The sequence below is a fragment of the Nilaparvata lugens genome, chromosome 2 (assembly GCF_014356525.2).
Source record: "Nilaparvata lugens isolate BPH chromosome 2, ASM1435652v1, whole genome shotgun sequence".
NCBI lineage: Eukaryota > Metazoa > Arthropoda > Insecta > Hemiptera > Delphacidae > Nilaparvata > Nilaparvata lugens.
Window position 1 is genome coordinate 75,419,464 of NC_052505.1, and position 14,114 is coordinate 75,433,577.

Sequence of the window (14,114 nt, forward strand, 5' to 3'; positions counted from 1 at the left end):
CTTGTATAAAATGAATTTCATCAACCTACTCGCATTGAGATGCGGAGGAATTTTATACAAAGGTTCCAATCACCTAAACACTCATCTTTTTATTTCAGAATAGCCTACGAAAGGGTTTAGGTGTAGTTGAGAATTGAATGAGAATTTCTGGAAAAAGTTGAATATGTGCATGCATGAATAATCTCATAATGAATATCCGAATTCATCAAGGAAAACTCGAAAAATTTTGGGAAGAAGACGTGTTCAAATATGTGTCACATCAAATGAAAATTTAAATTCATGAAGGAAAACGGAAGAAATTTTTGGAAGACATTTTTTAAATAGCTGTAAGTTAAGAATTAAAATGACAAATTGACAAATTCACGACTTAACTTGACATCAAACTTTGGTTTGTGTTTGGAATCATTGCTTACATTGTGAAAACTCCTCTTTATTTTGTAAATGAGTACTTGAAGTGATCCATATAAAATGTGGTTCATCATCATTGACAGAATCCAAGGTCAGGGCAGTGGACTGTGAATGATAGTTGGTATAAATACCTACAAATGAATCTTTGAATTCTGTGCATAAAAATACTGATAGCTTGAAGTGTGGTAAGTACGCCAATAAAAGACTAAATGAATACACAAGATAAGATTTAATAATAATAAGATAATAATAGGCAGATGGCCACATGCAAAAAACAATTGTAAGAAGACTGAGTTGAAAAATCTTGGGAAAATTACAACATGTGATGAAACGTTAGAGAAATACAAAATTTAAATGAGATTAGGTCAATGACATTAATGACCATTGAAGCCTGACAATAATCGAAAAGGTAATATTAATGATACCTGAATTGCGAATATAAATTGAGTGCTATAATGAAAGTTATTGCTGCAAAGTTCAATCTTAATGATTTACAAAAGGAATAATAATAAATGACAATGATTTACAAAAGGAATAATAAATGACAATAAGCTGTAAATAGTGCTCAACAAGTAGAATACATAAAAATATATGCGGCATAGGCCTTCAGTGATTTGAATGTCAAGATAGACATCAATCGAATGATCAATAGGCGTCAGTGGCCTTAGATTGACACTTAAGAGCTAAGGGTAGCTAATAAATACAATGTAAAGATTGTCCAGGTTAAATACAGGCGACATGGGCCTTCAATGAATTGAATGTCAAGATAGACATCAATTAGAACAATTAATAGGCGTCGGTGGCCTCAGTGAATTGAATGTCAAGATAGACATCAATAAAACGATAAATAGGCGTCAGTGGCCTTAGATTGACACTTAAGAGCTAAGGGTAGCTATTAAATACAATGTAAAGATTGTCCAGGTTAAATACAGGCGACATGGGCCTTCAATGAATTGAATGTCAAGATAGACATCAATTAGAACGATCAATAGGCGTCAGTGGCCTTAGTAAATCACTTGTAAAGCCAAGGGTAGCTGTCAAATCCAATGAATTAATAGGCATCAGTGGCCTTAGTGAATTGAATGTCAAGATAGACATCAATAGAACGATAAATAGGCGTCAGTGGCCTCAGTGAATTGAATGTCAAGATAGACATCAATAGAACAATCAAGTAATACATAAGTAAATGAAAATTGAATAGAACGATTTACGTAACCTGAATAAAATTTTGAAGAGGAGATGCAGCCAGGCAGACAGGCAATGACTCCGCAATACCCACAGGAACAGGACATCAGCAAGCGATGATGTGATCTGGCCATGCGATGACAAACATGGAAGCGTCCACCACAGCAGGCAAATCCCCCAGTGGAAATGAGAACAGGAGCAAGTGGAATTCTAAACGAATAATCCGACCTTCAAGTTGTTGAATTTTTAGAATGATTTCCAAACGGTAGAGATGATGAACTTGAAAGTTTGAGTTTCAAGAGGTGAAGCCAATCGTTAGAAGAATGGCAATTGAAGCCCACACGAGGTTGTGAACTTGACAAAGTTTATCAGCATAAATATGCGAAGAAATTGATGAATAGTTGAATCACAGTTGAAGAATAGAACAAACGAATTAATTTGAAGAAGCAATTCACACTTTAAAAACGTTCTGTAGATCAAATAAATAGCAATAAACGCCCACACGAGGTTGCAATTTTGACAAAGTTTATCAGAGTAAATATGCGAAGCAATCGATGAATAATTGAATCACAATTGAAGAATAGAATAAATGAATTAATTTGCAGAAGTAATTCACACTTTAAAAACGTTCTGTAGATCAAATAAATAGCGATAAACGCCCACACGAGGTTGCAATTTTGACAAAGTTTATCAGAGTAAATATGCGAAGCAATTGATGAATAATTGAATCACAATTGAAGAATAGAATAAATGAATTAATTTGCAGAAGTAATTCACACTTTAAAAACGTTCCGTAGATCAAATAAATAGCGATAAACGCCCACATGAGGTTGCAATTTTGACAAAGTTTATCACAGTAAATATGCGAAGCAATCGATGAATAATTGAATCACAATTGAAGAATAGAACAAATGAATTAATTTGAAGAATAATTCACTTTTAAAAACGCTTCGTAGGTCCAATGAATATGGATAAAAGGTTTAGACCGAAAGCGTAGGTGCACTCTTGACTAGGAACCATTGCAAAAGACACGGAAACCGCTAAATGCTCGTTGAAAAAAGGAACATGCTGGATGTGTTAGAAACGTAAGCAACACGTTTACAGACGTTTGGTGAAAAAGTAACAAATATCCAGAAAGTAAGATGCCTAAAGACAAAATAAATTCCAAAAAATCGAATAGTACAAATATTAAAATTGCAACGGCAAATAATCCGACGAAAAATACGAATAATATAGGAAACCAACTTGATTAGAGCAGTGGCAAAGAACCGTGACTGTGACGTCACTGGTCAGCGCAGACGGACAAAATGACGACATGATGTCTACGTAGTAGCGGAACGAGTAACAAGTGGAACCGTTCCAATAAATGCTTTGTCAGATTTTACATAAACTGGGCCCCTTGTGTCATACGGGGGTATGGCACAATAAGAAAAAGTAAGAAATATGTAAAATCTGGCAAGGCAATTGGAAATTGAAAACTGGGCCCCATGTGAGAACCAGGGGAAAAAAACAATGAAACCTAAAAATACAACATGAACCATAAGAGCAAGGGGATTAACTAGAATCCTCATCAATGGGAAGAGGTGCTAAACTCGAAATAGCTCTCTTAAAAGTGCCAGAGGGAGTGAGAACAGTGACAACTCGAACCTTGTCGTCCTTATCGGGATGAACTTCAGTAATGCGTGCCAGCTTCCAAGTGGACTGCGCGGAACCAGGATCCTTCAAGATGACAACTGTACCGACCTTCAAATTTTCATAATTGTTTAGCCATTTGCCTTTTTTCTGAAGAGTGGTTAAATATTCACGAGACCACCTATCCCAAAGCTCCTGGATAGAAACAGCAAGTTGATACCAACGTGAACGATGATCAATGTGTTTGGTGTTAGGCGGTAAGAAGGGTAATGATGTAAGTGGACGTCCAATCAAAAAATGACCTGGAGACAAGTAGGCAAGATCATGTGGATCTTCCGACAAGGGAACAAGAGGGCGCGAATTCAAGATGGCTTCGACCTGAGCAGCAAGAGTACAGGTTTCTTCAAAGTTAAATACCTTGTTGAATGTAACTACACGGAATATGCATTTGAAGTTTTTTACCACATTCTCCCAGAGTCCACCGAAGTGCGGAGCCCGAGGGGGAATGAAGTGCCATTGGATGTTGAGTACAGACATAGTGTCATGGATATCTGATTTGAGACGATCAGAGGACAAAAATTCGTGGAGCTCACGTAGCTCATTGTTGGCACCAACGAAAGTTGTGGCGTTGTCCAAAAAAATGGAATGCGGAATGCCACGACGAGCAGAAAAATGAATCAGAGCGGCAATAAATGCCTTGGAAGTAAGTTCCGAGACAGTTTCAATATGAATGGCACGAGTTACCATACACACAAACAGCGACAAATATGCTTTAGAAAAAGTACGAGATTTGGGGCCGCCTACACGGATGGAAATAGGACTGGCGTAATCCAAACCACAATTATAAAAGGGAAAATTAGCCTGAACGCGGGCCGCTGGTAAGCTACCCATGATTTGCTCAGAACGAAGAGCCGAAAAGCGAAAACACAATATGCAATGCCGCAATACACTTTTGATGGTGCGACGGGTGGAAGGAAACCAAAATCGTTGTCTTACACTGGCCATGGTGGCCTGCACACCAGCATGACTTAGACGACGATGGTGAGCAACAATCAATGCACGAGTGAATTTGTGATTGCTAGGCAACAATATTTGACGTTTATAATCAAAGGAAGCATTTGCATTTTGCAAACGTCCACCAACTCTGAGCAGGGAATCTGAATGAATGAATGGTGACAAGGCTTTAATAGAACTATTAGGCAATAGCTCCTGATTTTGACGCAATGCTTTAAGTTCAGCAGAGAAAGCTTCTTCTTGAATAGATTTGAAGATACAATTTTCAGCTTCTGAAATTTCAGAGATAGATAATTGACCAAAGCGCGGAGCGACTGAATTTTGTTTTCTACAATTATGAATGAACCGTAGAACATATGCTGTTGTACGAACGATTTTGTGATAGGTGGAGCAACTATTGATTATACCTGAGATAACATCATTACGAGAAGAAGTAGTAGCTAATACCTGAACTGATTGAGAAATAGCAACATTGCTAGAGAAAGAATCACAAGAACTATTCGGCATAGATAGCCATGAAGGACCATTCCACCACAGATGACTAGCGGCCAGCTGATTGGGTGTACAACCTCGAGATATCAAATCAGCAGGATTGTTACTAGTACGAACATGATTCCAATGAAAGTTAAAAGTTGAATTCTGAATTTCAGAAATGCGTACAGCTACAAAAATATTAGAACGATCAGGAGGGGCTCTTAACCAGTCACAGACTGTTTTCGAGTCAGTCCACAAATACACATTAGAAAAAGTAAGATTTGAAGCCTTTAAAACCTTATTCACAAGACGTGAAAGTAGCAGAGCTGCCTGTAGTTCTAATCTGGGAACAGAGAGAACTGGGTTCAAAGAGGCAATGCGGGACTTGGAAGTGAGCAACCTAGTTTGACTGCTACCGAGAGAGGTGCTTCTGACGTAAATACAGGCGCCGTAAGCAGTGAGACTAGCATCGGCGAAGCCATGCAATTCAAGCGAGGCATCAGAGTCCTTTGATAACACACAACGCGGAAGTGATATTTATTTATTTATTTATTTATTCATTTTCTTTACATACAAAGGCTCACAGAGATCCATAAAGAGCCTTATTTACACAATTAAATGAAACAATGATTTAACTTATATACATTTTGAAATATAGTAAATAAAGAAAAAAAAGAAAAAAAGCATTTACACAGTTGAAATAATCAAATTAATTACATTCATATAAAGAAAAATGTAAAAAAAAGCAAAAAGCATTTACTCACAATAATCAAATTAATTTCATTATTATAAAGAAAAATGTGAAAAGAATGAAAGTAAAACAATCCTTTCCAAAGATTCTAGAGGAAAATACAATTAAAAAAATTAAAGATTACGAGAAAGAAAATAATAACTAATAAAAAAAAGCTAAGTAAACAGAAAAAGAAAAGTCTTAAACTAGGAGAGTTCCAGCCAGAGTTTACAAAACAAATCATCTCAAAAACGAGCGTCTTATGATAGATTCAGTTCACAATGTTTCTTATATTCATTGAATGAGTTCGAAAAAGGATCAATGTGTTCATTCAAGCTATTAAACAGTCGTAAGGTTTTATAAAGGAATGAGTTGTAATGATGGTTTGTTCTAGCAAAGGGAATCTCAAACAATATATTCCTTCTAGGTCTTGCATATGGTACACTGAAATTAATTGGGCTGATAAAATATGGTAAATGGACGTTATGATTCAAGATATTATATAATAGCAATAGGGCATTCAATGATCTCCGCACCTGCAATGACCGGATATTAAATAAGGATCTCAATTCACTAGTTGGGAAATTGAATGGACAGAACATACAGAATTTCTTGATGAAAAGGTGTCTTAGAAATCTATTTTGAATCTTCTCAATTTCGTAGCTATCAGTTACATTAGCAGGACCCCACACCATAGATGCATACTCAAGTTTACTCTGTACCAGTGCATTAAACAGTTTTATACTTACATCACAACTAGTGAAAGGTTTTGAATTACGAAGTATAAAACCAAGTAGCCTATTAGCACTGCTAAGAACGTGATTAAATTGGTCTTTAAAATCAAGAGTCGAGTCCATCAACACTCCAAGATCTCGAATGCTACTGACATACTCTAGATTGATGCCTGCTAATGAGTAAGCGTAACGATCATAATTCCTCTGTCTCGTGTAAACCATAAACTTGGTTTTTGAGATATTTAATTTTAGTTTATTTCTATGACACCATAGATGGACTCTATCAAGATCCTGTTGTAACTGAGCACAATCGTCAACACTCCTTATTAATTTATACAATTTTACATCATCTGCAAACACTAGGATCCTGGATGCAATAATGCAATCGGGAAGATCGTTTATTAAGAGTAAAAACAAAAGAGGCCCAAGATTCGATCCCTGAGGGACACCTGATGTATTTGCATAGTCAGCAGATTTGTAGCTATTGAAATGTATGTGTGAAAATCTATCAAATAGGTAGCTGCGGAAAAATTTGATCAAATCAGTTGAAAACCCATAAGTAACTAACTTTTCCAATAAAACTTCAAAATTAACTGAGTCGAAAGCTTTACTGAAATCGAGATAAATCACGTCTACCCGATCCTGACTATCTAATTTAGAAGAGACAAATTGAGTAAATGTTAACAGATTACTTACAGTAGACCTTCGGGGCATGAAACCATGTTGGAAAGGTGATATGATGTGTTTTACATGATTGAATACTATATTATATAAAATAGATTCAAATACTTTGTCAGGTGCATCCAATATAGAAATAGGTCGAAAATTAGATATTAAATTGGGTTTACCAGATTTATGAATGGGCGTTATACGGGCATTTTTCCATTTAGTAGGGTATTTATTGGTTTTTAAAGAGAGATTGAAAATATATTGTAAAGGTTTTAATAGAATATCCTTACAACCCTTAATAATATAGGCAGGGACACCGTCAGGACCAGCTGAGCGAGTTGCTTTTAGCTTATCAACCGCAGAGCTGACCCAATCATCTGAAATGGAAGGGATAATCAGCGTATCAATGTTATAAGTGGGTCTATTGGTATCAAGGTGAGGTAGGTCATTCCCGGAGAAATCACTGTCCCTTTTTATACTAGCATAGATCGATGAAAAGTAATCTGCAAATGCCTGAGATACGTCTGAGCCAGTGTATTTACAACCATTTAATTCAAAACAATCATTCATCATTCTAGATTCTCGTTTACTAGAAATATAATTCCAAAAATGTTTTATGTTCGAATTCAAATTATTCTGCAGATCAGCTATATAATCTTTGTAACATTCAGCAATTTTTAACTTTATAATTGATCTCAGATTAATAAATTTATCACGATAGTACCTAGAGTATGCCATTTTTCGTGCACATTTCTTTTTCTGTTTGATCATTTGAATGATATCCCTAGTAAACCAGATAGGGTACTTGGATTTAATAATTCTTTTACACTTGGGAACATGCATAGAGAAAGCTCTGTATATTATCTCATAGAAATAATCAACAGCATTATCAACGTCTTGAAATTCATATAATCTGTCCCAGTCTGAATTAAAAAGTGTTTGGTACAGCTGAAGGAAATTGGCTTTTTTGAAATTATAGTAAGGATTATAAACAGGCTCAGGTGATGTATAACTTCTCATGATGAAATTTATAGAAAGACAAGGATGATGAACGTCTTCAGGAAGCAAGGGATCATCATTGCGCAAAACTGTGATGGGAAAATTACCAAGAACTAGGTCTAATGTTTTAAAACTGGAATTTAAAATATTATTGAACGATTTCACATCAAAGAAAGACATGAAATTATCTAATTTTCTACATTTAATCGAACCATTTATAAAATCATATGTACTACCAGAAATTTCGCTGATATTGAAATCACCAACAACTAAAAGAGATGAACAAACATTATGAAACCCTTCCACATCATCAAAAAACTCATCATAATCGGTCACTGCAGCATTAGGTGAGAAGTAAACAACACAGAAAAGGATAGTGGTTGTATTTGTAATAGTAGTTTTAATCAGTAAGGCTTCGTACTTGACTGTGGCTTTGCTAAAGATAAGCTGTGTAGGCCATCTAACATTAGCGGCAAAAAGTACCCCGCCCCCCCAACGTTTGCCTGTCACGGACCTATCTCTATCGCTTCTAAAAACCTGATAACGAGCATCAAACAGCTCCCCATCATTTATCTCATCATTAAGCCATGTCTCTGATAAGGCGATAAAATCGAAGCACTCAGCCGAGACGGACTGATAAAGTGATTGAGACTTTGTACGCAAACCTCGCGTATTCTGATATATTAAATTTAAAACACTACAATCATCCACCATTCATTAATAACTCAGACCAGACAAGGGCACAATAGAGAGTGAGAAAAAAACATGAATGACACAATAAGGACATTTTACAAGAGAATAGGAGTACAATCCATTATTGATGCAATAAAAGTAATAATCAAACACAGCAGCAACGGTAGTGCAGATAAAATGGAATAATAGTAATAACAGTTTGTCGATTTGTAATCTTATCTACTTAACAGAATTACCTGGTTCAACGTTCATAACCGACACTGACAGTTTAGCAAGGTCGCTATCAGATTTGATAGTATGAATCACAGAGCCCTCAACTTTTCTCATCTTGATGTTGCCAGTTCTATCAACCCACAAAAACTTGAAACCACAATCATTTTTTATTTTTTTAGCTTTAGCAAATAAAACTCTTCGACGTTGACTGAGTGACTGATTCACGTAGATAGGAGAGTCCGTAGATAGACCCAAGTGTCGCGTTGACAGAGTTCTCTTTATGCGACGTCTAGCAAGAAACTGCTCCTTGTCAGTCCGGCGAACGAATCGAACAATAATTCCCGATGACGGCCGATTATTGAGCTGCTTGAGTCGATGGCAGACATCAATCATGTCCTCAGTAATTGCCAGATCCAATGCCTTACCAACACCAATAACAGTCTGTGCAACATTTTCGTTTATGGAGCTAGGTACACCGTAGATCTCCAAAGTATTTGCTCTAGAATACTGCTCGACGTCATCCAAACGCTCCGTCAACTCAGCCACTTTCTTGGTGAGACCGAGATTCTCAACACGAAGAGTCTCAATCAGTTCATTCTGCTTCTCTATAAGAAGGAGCTGGTTCGCCGACAACTTGGAGCTCTCATCTAGCTTGCTGTGACACAAATCAAGTGAAGCACCGAGATCTTTTTCAAGACGCTTTAGTCCATCATCAACTTTCTTACTTAATGAACTAATCATATTTTTTATACTATCAGTAGATGTAACATCACACAGGACGGAGTCACCGTCGCTCAAACTACGGCTCAAGCGCCGCTCGCGACCACACGGCTCACATGTCCACACTTTTCCCAGCTCAGAAAGAACACTAATTTCGGCATCACCCAGTCCCACACATGACCCGTGATAAAAAGCTCGGCACACCTGACATTCAACTTTGTCTTTAGAAGACCTAGAAACCGATTTCGAACATTTAATACAGTTACTCATCTTGACGGAATAAACTGGCTCGTTATAGATAAGCTGGCGATAAGGGAGCTCGATAGAACTACGTCCTTTCTCATCAAAATCTCAGACTGAACTGTATATAGATATGTTAACAATGTTCGGCAATTCATGCAGAATTTTCAACCAAGTTTCCAACAGATCTTGCGGAATTTTTTGATCCCAATCAATCTTTAATAACCAGAGTTTTTGAAAAAGTGTTTTGGGTAAAATGACCACAGGAGAAATCAAACCTAATGGATCGAATATGCTTGAAATGCAAGAGAGAAGCTCTCTTTTAGTGAAAGATGTTTTATGTAATACATCAGCAACATTAGAAGAAATAGTCAAGACGTCTAGAGTGGAATTCCAAATGAGGCCTAGTGCCTTGACCACACTATCATTGAAATTAGACAACGGTTTGGAAGTGTTTGCTTCAAGCAGATCAGAAGGAATAGTAGCGAGAACTTCAGGCGAGTTAGACAACCATTTCCTAAGCTCGAAACCACCCTGAGCCAATGTGCTAATCAATTGTTGAACTAAATGTTTAGCTTCTGTAACCGAAGAAGAACCAGAAATAAGGTCATCAACGTAAAAGTGATTTTTAATAACATTAGCTACAGCAGAGTTGGGTGCTGTATCAAGATCGGCCAAATGATGAAGCGTACGAGTAGCTAAGAAAGCTGCCGGCGAAGTGCCGTAACTTACAGTATTCAAGGTGAATTCTTGAATGGGTAGAGTAGCATCAGATCTCCAAAATATTCTCTGAAGGTTACGGTCAGAGGGCTGAACTAAGATTTGACGGTACATTTTAGTAATGTCCGCAATGAAGGCTATTTGATATGTGCGAAAGCGCAGAACTATATCGAACAGCTCAGGCTGAACTGTATGACCAACATACAATACTTCATTAAGCAATGTTCCAGTGGTAGATTTAGCAGAAGCGTCAAATACTACACGTAATTTTGTAGTGGTCGAATCAGGTTTAAAAACCGGGTGATGAGGAATGAAGTAGCATTTTTCATTATCTGGTGCTGGAGGCACTGGTGACATGTGATTCAACTGTTGATATTCTTCCATGAAAGCTGTGTATTGAGTTTTTAACTCAAAATTTGATGATAACCGTTTTTCTAATGAATGAAATCGGTTCAATGCTTGAAATCGGGAATGACCCAATGAGTGGAAATCATCCTTTTTGGGAAGAGTGACCATAAACCGTCCGTCTTCAAGACACGTGGTAGTGGTTGTGTAGTGCTTCTCAAGTTTCAAAACCTCAGGTGAGGTAGGAAGTTGAGGAGAGATTTCTTCCAGCTTCCAAAATTTCTCTAACTGATGAGAGACATCATTTGAAGTTAGAAAATTCGACATGACCTTACGGGGAGTGGCCACAGGCGAAGCAGGGAGGCACGAACAAGGTGCTGCAATAGGACGAATGGTTTTACAAGAACCAAATATGACCCAACCTAGACTGGTTTTCTGAAGGATGGGAGCGTTTTGAGCTAGATACAATTTACCAGGCTGAAGAACAGATGCAAATATGCCAGCACCAAGTAACAGATCTACAGGCTTAGGCTGATCAAACAATGGATTCGCTAATTTGAGTTCAACAGGAATTGAAATTTTAGAAAGATCAATGTTCACACTAGGAACATTAGATGATATGCTATCAACTACAATACAATTTTCTTCAACCGACCACGAACGATCAGATGAAGACAAGCAAACTGAATGAGAAATAGATGATTTGGTCTTATTCTCACCTACACTATGAATCAAAGTGTCAGAATACAAAGCAGCCAGTGACAATTTTTCAGCCAACCTAGTTGACATCAAATTACAATCAGAGCAAGAATCTAAAAGCGCGGTTGCTTTAATAAATTCCCCACTAGAAGATTGAACCAAAACTTCGGCAGTAGGTAACAAGGCGACAGTTGATTGCTGTTGCAAACACAGAGACGAAGTGGAGCTCATTGTGACATGAGAGTTCTTCTGAGGCTGTTCTGCATGAGAAACAGCTTGCTTAGTTGTTTCCGCATTCTGAACCATGACGGAATTCAAAACAGCATTCTTACCCTTGGAGGGAGCAAAGGATTGAGAATGAATAACATTTGAAGTTACCTTATCCTTAGAAGTAGGCTGAGTGTCTCGTGATTGAGGATATGACCTATGAAGAACAGTGTGGTGACTCTTGCCACAAAGTGTACACGATTTGTCCAAACAAACATGATTGGGTGCGAAAGGCTTGAGGCAATTATAACATAACCTTTTGTCACGGACAGCATTCCAACGATCAGTAACCTGCAACTTCAATAATTCATTACAACGATTTGGAAAATGACCAACAGAATTACAAAAACTACAAGGTGACATAGAAGAGGTAGTAACCTGCATCCTAGCTTGAACATTCGATTGATTTTGATTGAACTTCGGCTTGCTATGAGCACCAACCGAGTTGGATGTACTTTGCTGTACATTTCCTTGATGATGGTTAGCTGAGCTTGAAGCAACAGCTTCCATGATTTTGCATTGTGATTCCAAAAAATTCCAAAATTTATCAATGGTGGGAATGTCGTGTATACCAACACTCTTTTCCCATTCTCGAACAGTAGCAGTATCCAACTGCAACAACATTTTGTGCATGTACAATAAGTCCTTGATTTGGACTCCAAGTTGAAGCGCTTCGAGCGCGGTAATGTGGGACTTGCAAAAGTCAATGAATGCCCGTAATGATTGCAGACAGTTACGCTTTATGGTAGGCGGAGATTCAATTGCCGTGACGTGCCTGGCAGCAATTAATCTCTTATTGTCATACCTCTCCCTTAAGAGGTTCCAAGCAAGCTGAAAACCATTTTCGTCAGCTTCAATGTGTTCCACTCTAGCAAGAGCTTCACCACTGAGTGATTGACGAAGATAGAAAAATTTCAATGAGTCATTAATATTATCTTGATTACCAATAATATTGGTAAAAGCACTTGAGAATGCTTGCCATTTTGAAAGCTCCCCATTGAAGCGTGGAAGCGGAATCTGAGGCAACTGAAAATTTGCCAAATGTGAGTTTTGAGATGTTGGCCGCTGGGAAGCACCAGCAGTGGCCTCATTTTTGCGTTGTCTGCTTTCAAAAGCAGTTAATGCAGCGTTTGCCTTAGAGGTAATGGAGATAAACTTATTAAGTATCTCAAAATGAGTTGAAGTGTCTTGTGCTTGCAACTCTGAATTCCATAACTGTTCATGAATTTTATCATACTTAATTCTAAGTGAACCTAGTTCGTTTTTGACAGTCAACAATTGATAATAAGTGGCTTCAGTGTCCACAACATAATCGCTATAGCTGGTTATGAACCAATCTATTTCGTGGTGTAAATTGTCTCTTGTATTGAAAAGAGCAGAAGGCTCAGGAAGTGAATCTTCCTCATGATCGGACATGCTTAAAAATTAACAGAAAAACCTGAGTGAATGAAACGATACTGCACTGTAGCAATGCGATTGCTGCGCCAATAAGCAACTTTGGGTGCTGGTCCAGTACGCAGAGAGGCATGCCTGTGCGTTTGAGGCAAGTTGTATCAACCTTGCTGTGCGGCGAGTCAAGTAGCGAGCTCACAAGGCGGTGTAGTTTGCCGTGTGTTGTTTTCTCGATGCGCAATAGCCGTCTGTGACCAGTTCAGTGCGGTTCAGTCTCTCAGGGTACAAGATAGTTGATAGCTGGTGCATACACGTCGCAGCGTGCTTTGAGTTGCAGCCAGTACTGAAAATTTGAAACAAGTGTGTGAATGCTTAATATTAAACAATATAAACATACAAAGGTACAATGGAATAAAATATACTCTAGAGTGGGACCTAATCATTGGCGTCAAGCTAGACTATTAGGCACACGGTCACTGAAACCCTAAGGTTCAATGGACCAAGAAATGGGTAATAAAAATTAACAATTATCCTAGGTAAGCACTAGATCAAAAATGAACGGGCTGGAGGACCAATTTTTATGACAGAATCCAAGGTCAGGGCAGTGGACTGTGAATGATAGTTGGTATAAATACCTACGCTACAAATAAATCTTTGAATTCTGTGCATAAAAATACTAATAGCTTGAAGTGTGGTAAGTATGCCAATAAAAGACTAAATGAATCAACAAGATAAGATTTAATAATAATAAGATAATAATAGGCAGATGGCCACATACAAAAAACAATTGTAAGAAGACTGAGTTGAAAAATCTTGGGAAAATTACAACATGTGATAAAACGTTAGAGAAATACAAAATTTAAATGAGATTATGTCAATGACATTAATGACCATTGAAGCCTGACAATAATCGAAAAGGTAATATTAATGATACCTGAATTGTGAATATAAATTGAGTGCTATAATGAAAGTTATTGCTG

General features: G+C 37.5%; 1 protein-coding gene across 1 annotated transcript in view; it reads left to right on the forward strand.

Moving 5' to 3' along the window:
- The window catches only part of LOC111054122 (Down syndrome cell adhesion molecule-like protein Dscam2), a 204,423-nt gene that overhangs the window by 148,141 nt on the left and 42,168 nt on the right, over positions 1 to 14,114 (forward strand). The window lies entirely within an intron of this gene.